The sequence below is a fragment of the Perna viridis genome, chromosome 3 (genome assembly GCF_037379345.1).
Source record: "Perna viridis isolate PV_CMFRI_1.1 ecotype Kerala chromosome 3, ASM3737934v1, whole genome shotgun sequence".
Taxonomy (NCBI): domain Eukaryota; kingdom Metazoa; phylum Mollusca; class Bivalvia; order Mytilida; family Mytilidae; genus Perna; species Perna viridis.
The window spans coordinates 13,063,564-13,072,069 of NC_142447.1; the positions used below are offsets into that span (position 1 = coordinate 13,063,564).

The following is an 8,506-nucleotide window of genomic DNA, read 5'->3' on the forward strand; positions in this document are numbered from 1 at the left end:
AACATTTTTATAAAGACATGAAGAGTTGTCGTTGAGTCAATACTGTTGATTTTCATTTAAATGAAACGGTCTATGATACAAACTTGTTTAACATGATGATTTGTACAGTTACTTGATGATAGGGTAACATAAACAAAACCTTACAAGAATCTGTTATTTGTGTAACTATACAGTACCCCATATTTCATTTTTGAAAACAAAAATAAATTCATGTACAAGGTCAAGGAAATTCCAGTGAAACAAGTATTGCTGAATAGTTGACCAATAGCAATCAGAAACAATATTTAATGTTCCTTGGTATTGTACATGTAAGTCATATGAGAACATTTCATACGTAACTTGAGGTAAACTACATGAATTAAATGATTTGGAAATTAATCAAAACATTAACATGAACATTTGTATGACCTTATATATATGACACAATTTTCAATTTTTTTAGAAGTTTATCATGCTATATTTTTTTACTTTTTTAATAGATCCATAAATACAAGCTGTTGACTTACATTGTATATCTGTAACTAAGGATAAGGAACTAGTTTTATCACTCATCAGATTTCTTTTGCATAGTATGTTCTCATGAACATGTACAATTATACCACAGTCATGACAGTATGATAAAAGTCTATCCATGTTGATTTTCAGTATCTCTTTCCATATTAAAAGGAAATATGTTTTGATATTTTCCAGAAAATTTTGTATGCAGCCATCATGTTCACCTACCAATGATACAAGTTACCAGACAAGTCATACATAACAGGCAGCTCTGTTCAAATGAAGTATGATAATAGATTGTGTAGGTATTTGAGGTTCTGTATACAATATTTTTATGCCTTAAAATGTAGCACTACAGTTCCCATGACACTTAAATGAAGGTTGTAACATAGACGTAATATTTTAACATAATGGGATGTTTTGTTTGAAGAAAATAAACATCCAATGAGCCATATAATGTAGGGTTTACTTAAATAGAGGTCTACTTCAATACATGAATCATGAATCACAATAACTTTGAATATGAGTATTATGTATATTTATTACTGATTTTTATACTTCCAGGTCATCCATGGCATATATATGACTGAAAAGAATTCATACATGTAGAATTTAGATGATCTTCAATGCTGTTCAAATCTCTGCTTGCACTGTAATGAAAGCTGATATGAAGCTGAAGTTTAAAAATAAATATTTTCAAAATCATATTTCTTATGCAAATGTACAAGGTTTAAATGTGTTGTGCTTCAAAAGTAAAAGTCACTTTCATACATGTATACAATAACAGCCATGTATACTTCTTGACAATACCATCCTGGAATACAACCTAGAAACCGTGGCACTGCAAGTTGTCACTCTATCAACTGAGCTAAAAAATTACTTCATTGTTTTCTGTAGATTAGGTTGATTATGGTCTTTTGTAAATAGTTTTACTTTATTTGTTTTGGGGCCTTTTTATAGATTGCTTAATGGTATGTGGTTCGCCCATTATTGATAACCATGTGGTGATTTCACTTGTAGAAGCTTAATCCTTACTTGCTTGGTTTTTTGAATGACTATCTCATTGGCAAACATATATGGTACATGTATTTAAGTTTTCTACTTATGGCTAGTGAGTGCTAAATCTTTCACTGCTTCTCAAACAAGTAATTTTGTGTAACAACTATTTGGCTAAGCAACTGTTGATTCTGTGAGGTAGCACTATAAAACCGCCTCAAAATGTCATAATAGTAGAGTAGTATAAAGCAGGATCATTTCATACAGTAAAACATTCTTGTCCTGAAATGCAAGAAATAATTGCAATATGCATTGAAACCACATCCACTCAATGAAAAAAAAAGTTCCATGGGTAAATAGAATAAAATATAAACATTCACAGACCTTAAAAATTTTGGAAAAGAAGGATTTATTGTTGAATTTTGAGCTAATCATAATCATGTCACGTACTTGTACCTATAATTTACATTAAATTGATCTGAATTCATGTTTTCCTTGTATAAACTCTACAAGACCGGTAAATCGTGATTTTTTTTTTGTTCACAAGTTAAGAGAGATGTTGAGGTGAGGATAATCATACCATAAGCTCATGATTCTCCTGTTTAATAGGACATCTTATCGAATGATAATTATTAGTCAACTGTGCTGGTAATACCTGTTCATTGATCAGAGGGGGTTGGCACCCCTCCTTTTTACCAGAAAATTTGTCATTTTCATGTGTAAAATTGACAAAACAAATAATGTCTTGGCATCACCATCACATTGGCTTGCACCCCTCCTTTTCAAAGTGTCTGGAGCCCTCCCTGTTCACTAACCTGTAAATAGCTTTCATCATATTTTGCTTTAACCGTTTAGCATGAAACAAGTTGCCTATTTTAATATTTTCCATAAAAGCAATAAAGAAATATATATATATAAAAAAAGCAATACAATGCTTAGGTAGCAAACCATGTTGTACTCCAGCAATGCTAGAGGTTGTCTGGCAAGCTATTTTCTGACTTGGTGCCATCCTGGGATATAGAGGAACGGAATTTCAACCTCTTACGTTGTAGGAGTAACAGGGACGGATCCAGGATTTTAGATAGGGGCACACAGTAAAAATTCTGTCGAGCGGAGCGAGGTGACACAAATTTTGAGGTTAAATTTTTGAAATATTATAGAGTGGGTGTAATGTAGATATCTTTTGTGGTAAAATTAGCGAGAAATTTAAAGTTTCAACTTGAAACCGCCTAAATCTACCCCTGACAACCCATGCTTTGCAAATTGTAGGTGACGCACGCCCGCCACTCCCCCACCTGAATACGCCTCCGAGTAACCATGTTGATTTTTATGAGTGGGGGTCGGGTCTGGGGGGACTGGTCATTTTGAAATCATATAAAATTTTCTTGACCCCCATGATATTTTCTTATCCCCCTTAAAAACATTTTTTTTAATGTGATACCCCCTCTATTAAACTTGCCTATGGAGTTTTCATATCACAACTCAAACATTATGCCAGAGCTTGCCGAAACTACGCAGAGTTTTTGTATCGCGCTAGAATTCTAACAAAATAAACTTCTGGAACAGGGTTGTGTTGCTACAAGATTGAAGTCATCCCTGTAAAAGTTTTATGTTATGGTCGTCATCATGAAATCGTGGATCGCTACGGTGTATCCATCTGCGCCATGAAAACTGATTGTTCAACGTGTCATGGTTTTCCTTTCCTCTTTCGTCTATCCCGGACTTGACTTTTTATGAGCAACTCGGCGGGTGTTTCTAGAAAAGCAGAGGACGCTTACCCTACTGGCGCACCTGGTCCATGCTCCAAGTTTTTAGTGGAGTCATAGTTGCTCATTTCCTTTTGTTAATTTGTATATTTGATTTTAACAAAATTTCATGTTCTTTGTACGTCTGTTTTCCATGTCTGGTCTTTGTCCCTGGATAACATTCTTCTTATTACCGTTATAACCGTAGTTCCCTTGATTACTCTTTGAAGCAAAGCAGTTGAGATGTTAAAGAATTCTTACAATAAAAAATTCAAGTCTTCAATTCCAAAACTTTATACTTCCAAAATCAAGCAGCATCAGACACAGCTATTGAGATTCAAGATATTGGTAAGGAAATTGAATCGTCAGCAGATAAGTCGAACCAATTTGATTTAATAACTGTAAATGTTTTAGGTCCTGATGGTTATGTTGATGTGTGAACTTGATTTTACCAGATATCATGCATGTGACAATGAAATAAAATGTTTAATGGTGGTAAAATATGTTTTAATTTGACTGGTGTAATGCTCTGCTTAACTAAAAATTTGGATCCCCTTGAAATTCATGTGCAAAAAAAATGACCCCCCTTTTCCACTTACAGAAAAAAAAAGATCCCCTCCATAGATGTACTTGCTTTGTTTAAATTTTCAAATACGGTTTGAATATTATTTGTAAATTATTACATAAAGGATGCCGAATCTTGAGGTTTAACCTAAAAAAAAAACAAAGCTGTTATGCACGTGGCTAATTACAATATTCGTTATGTTTCGGTTAAGTTTACAGCCAATGAAATGAACATCTCGTTAACGAGAACACAGCGTTACTTGATATATTTATAGGGCATTTTTAAAGAACCCAAAGCTTTTCCGAGAGGAAATAATCACCATTTTCTTGCGGTAAATTTCTCTGTTTCCTTCCCCTTTCCCTGTGATATCCCCTGCTTTTACGGCATATTGGAAACGAAAAGAGTATCTCAAATGAAGGAATTATTGAAGTTAAAAATGCTCTTTAGTGACGATGATACGAAATTATCTTGTATGGTCTGTACGATAAGTTCCATACGACGTAACTTCCTGTGAGACTGAAATTAAGTTCTCAGTACTTCAAAGTTTATCACTTTATTCTGCATTGAACAGCGTTTTGAATTCCATATTTCGCTTTACATCACTATATTACTTATAGGAGCTTATAATGCTATTTGGCAAAATAGTATGGCAAGCCAAAGTGGACAAAATGAACATTTTCTAATATTAAAAAATGATTTTTTAATATTACAAATTCACTTTCTAATATTACAAATCAGATTTCTTATATCACAAACACTTTTTTAATATTAAAACATCATTTTTAATATTAAAAATTTATTTGAATTTCTATTATTAAAAAACTATTTTTGAATATTAGAAATTGATTTTCTAATATTAGAAAATCATTTTGTAATATTAAAAAATGTGACAGATTTTGGAACATTGTAAAGTGATTTTCTAATATTACAAACTCATTTTCTAATATTACAAATTCATTTTCTAATATTACAAATTCAATTTGTAATATTACAAAATGTGTGATATTTTATAATATCACTATATCAGGAATTTGTAATATTAGAAAATGAATTTTTAATATTAGAAAATGAATATATAATATTATAAGTGTTTTTCTAATATTACAAATTCAATTTGTAATATTACAAAATGTGTGATATTTTATAATATTACTAAATCAGGAATTTGTAATATTAGAAAATGAATTTGTAATATAAGAAAATGAATTTTTAATATTATAAAAGGAATTTCTAATATTAAAAACAATGATTTCGTAATATTAATAATTCATTTTCTAATATTACAAAATATAGATTTTTGTCCACCTTGGCTTGACATAAAATAGTCTATTATATGATCTAACTTTGCATTTGTGCGAATATAACTTGTGCTAAATTTATATGAACATGTCATACCTTCTCTTGTAATATTCTGCTTTAGTCAATTAACAACAAAAAGCTTATGACATGGAAAATATAACGTTATGGGGAGTAAGACTTTCTAAAACCTAGAACCCATACCAAATAATAAGTTCAAATATTGGTCCTAGAAAATCCTGTGTACTTTGAGCGACCGTAGAAAAAATATTACAAATATAAGTGTGATATTATAAAAATATGTAGAATGGACGTATCACGACGGATAGATTCAAGCAACGAGGATCAACTAAGATTCGAATTGGAATTCTATATTTCCATTCCATTACATAAACTCTTTAATTCGTGTGAACTGAAGAACAGTTGATGAGCATGCATGAAATCTTTTTCTATGAGGTAGGGCGTAGGGTAGAACAAATGAATTGGCTATCTTGCTCTTAACACGAACAACAGAATATTCAGGTCTTTTATCAGATCTGTCATAATTAAGACACAACGTAAATGATAGCACGGATATAAATCATCTTCTGAATCAAAATTTTATGCCAGGGCTATCAATGTGTCAAAATGAAGTTAAGGAGGTAGACCTAGGGTAAGGGACATAACTCTTGAAATCGGTGATGTATATGTATCATATTCAATTTTTACCAAAGCTTATCAAGCTTTCATTTGAAACAGAATGAAATCAATCCAAGTTACTTTGATGCTTACATGAGATTGATGTAACATGCTGAATACAAGCGTTCCAATGATTTATAAGAGTTGTGTCCCTTGCCATAGGTCTTCCTTCTGAATATTTGCATTATGCTTAATTACAACTTTTTTTCCAATAACGTTTTCGTAAATGGTCCGGTTTTTTAAGTGTCAGTCCCTTTACGATTCACCAGTCGGTGAAACATGGTATGAAAAAAACCCATCATTTTGATAGTATAATTTGATTATTTGCACCATCAGAATCGAGAAAAACAGGCAAGATTTTCATTATCGTGCTGGACCACTGAGTTACAATTTCATTGAAATGCTCTGAAAATGAACATTTCAAGGTCAGATAACTCTGTCAAAAACTTCATTTTCCTGACATTCTACTGAAAAATTTCTGAGAGAATTAAATAATGCAGAGATCAAATAATGGTCTTTTCAAATAAAGAAAGCATATTTGAGTGAAATCATATTGTTAGATCGGTAGGGTTTTGACATGCACTTACATTTAATCGTAATCTACTTCACCTGCGTCGGTTTTGGAATCGGTAAGTAGCGTTTTGTTGAAAATAAACCTATTGAGTGAAATTCGTGCATTCATGTGTAAGATACAGACATTTGCTGAAATTCCGATATCCCCTTTTATGCAATTTTTCTTCAAAGTATACTTTGATGATTGTGCCCTTCGTTTAAGTTTTACAATGTTTATAGCAATAGACGGAACAGCATTGGAGTATTTAATTGTAAAAAGTTTAAGATCAGGCCGAAAAAAATATCAAATAGTTCTTAATTTATAATTACCACCCTCGAGATTCATTTTTCTGCGCTAGAGATTGATTAATTACCGGTGATTTCAAATAATGACGAAAGTAACAGTGAGACGCACAAAAGTAGTCGCTTATCTCCTCTTCCAAATTTCTCCTTCATTGCGACTATTTTTATCATTGTAATTTACATTAATTTTATCATTTGAATTGAAGAACGGTTTTCCTTATTTTTGCAGTTTTTAAGTAATATCTTTAAAAAAAACTTTAGAAATAAACTTAATACATTTGATAAGGAATATTCAAGGAATGTCAACAAAATTCTTTACCTTTTTATACCTAATTTTCACAAAGTTGGCAAAGGTTGAATGAACCGTTGAAATGGATTATGAACATTATTAGGAACAATGAACACCTGAGCAGTAAGAATTAAACATCCCAAATAAGGAGAATGAATTGATATCCTAAACATAATAAAGACTCGTTTCGTGTCCACTAATATGTCCAAGTGTGTATGGTAATTGGAGCCTGTACGTACGATACGTATTAAAATCAAGAAATTTAAGCACTTCGTGACTATTTAGAACATAATTATGCTTTTGTTTTGGTCAACAAATACAATAAAACTAATTTATAAAGTTTTTACTTTTCTGTCTAAGAATAAGGCAAAATGTGTGTAAAGTGTAGCACATGAAAAAAAATACACTGAAATTTTAATGCATGATCCAAGCACTTATACTTTAGAACATCCAAAAATAACCATCAAAGTTTGCCCTTTTAAAATTTTGATTCTTCAAGTTTAATTGAAATGCACAAAGAAAAACATGGCGGGAAAATTTCCCCACACTTTTTCTCTATACAAGCAGTCAAAATATATCTACCTCAGCACTGTCCGTGCGGGACCCGATAGGGTAGTCAAGGACCTTAAGAAAACCCTCAGTCAGTGTGCCTCAGAAATGTATCACGATAAATTTAAATACCTTTTCGTTTGTTTTCTAGATTAATTGAATATATTTAGGCAAAATGACTAAATTGGCAAATGTGATGTGCCACCTGTTGTCTGATTCTTACACAGAATGGTACTGAAAACGTCTGTTGAATCTGATACTTTGTTAGTCTTTTCTTACTTTGTATGACTAGACGTAGCCAAAGGGGATGGGGATTCCGCCCAAATCACGAAGTTTTTACGATTTAAATGTTGTATTTCTTATGTATAAACATTGAAACACTCAAAAGTTTCATTTATAAAAATAAAATCTAATTAAATTTCACCTTTACTATAATTTCAAAGTAACAGTGAAACGTGTATTTATTTAAATTTGATTAAGCGTCATTCTCTGTAAGAATCAGGCAGTGAGTGAAACCTGGTATGAAAATCATTTTGATAGTGTAATTTGAATATTTGCATCATAAGAAACGAGGAGGAAAAAAGACAATATTTTCCATATAATGTTGGTGTATTGAGTTATAATGTCATTGAAATGCATTGAAAATGAACATTTCAAGGGCAGATAACTGCTGGAAACCTAATTTTTCTAACATTCTATTGACTAATTTCTGAGCAAAGCCAGTGACGCAGAAATCAAATAATGGTCTTAAAGTAAGTATAATTCACATTGGCCCTAAATGTATGTAATGAATTTGATTGTCGAAGAAAAGCTATAAAAATTATATGTATAAATATATTTAAGAATTGGGTGATAAAAATACCAATTTAATATTGTAATTTTCGGTATATGCATGGGAAGATGGACGTTCATAAATATACATTGTATAATACAGAAAAATTTTAGCAGGACATGCTAGTTTGTGTCTCATTTTTTGGGAAGTTTATGTTGCTAGTGCTTTTGTTTTTTTTTTGTGTGATGTTTTGTATTGTTTTTGTC

General features: G+C 31.5%; 1 long non-coding RNA gene across 1 annotated transcript; it reads left to right on the top strand.

Annotated features, from left to right (window-relative positions):
* Positions 1–468: 468 nt before the first annotated feature.
* LOC148621065 (uncharacterized) lies at positions 469–1,200 on the top strand. The gene is made up of 2 exons (XR_015920838.1): positions 469–796; positions 1,060–1,200. It is a non-coding gene; the product is annotated as an uncharacterized LOC148621065 (long non-coding RNA).
* Positions 1,201–8,506: the final 7,306 nt, after the last annotated feature.